Source organism: Brassica oleracea, chromosome C4 (genome assembly GCF_000695525.1).
Source record: "Brassica oleracea var. oleracea cultivar TO1000 chromosome C4, BOL, whole genome shotgun sequence".
Taxonomy (NCBI): domain Eukaryota; kingdom Viridiplantae; phylum Streptophyta; class Magnoliopsida; order Brassicales; family Brassicaceae; genus Brassica; species Brassica oleracea.
The window spans coordinates 2,625,782-2,626,292 of NC_027751.1; positions in this window are offsets into that span (position 1 = coordinate 2,625,782).

Here is a 511-nt window from a genome sequence, read left to right on the forward strand (position 1 = left end):
GTTGAGTCCTCACCGTCTATGTATTTCGTTACAAATCTGGTGTGCGGTGCTTCTCACCATCACCGGAAAAAGACTCACATTTTTCTCTTGTTCTTCTTGCCTTCTTCACCTATGAGATTATATGGTATTTGTTGCAGAATGGATTTATGAGTTTTCAGTTGTTCGGTTGCTTCCCACGGCATTGTAGGCTGTTCCAGTCAATATTGATTGCTCCTCTTCTTCCTTAGATTTCAGCTGATGTTAGGAACTGCATCTCCTTGGTTGGGTCAGAGTTTATTCGTCTTTGATTTTGTATTCCTCGTCGTTGGCTTACCGTCAATAGTCTCTGCTCGTTTTGGTTTTCGAGATCTAGTTTTTGGTGTTCTGACTTCTATGCTCTCTTTCATATATAGCTCGAGGACGGCTCCATAGTTTTCTGATTTCGCTCCGTCTCCCTTTCCCTCTCTATTCTTGCATCTCTTTGCAGCTTTCATCGCATCTCTGGTGGCTCTCCCTTTCACCATGTTTGCCA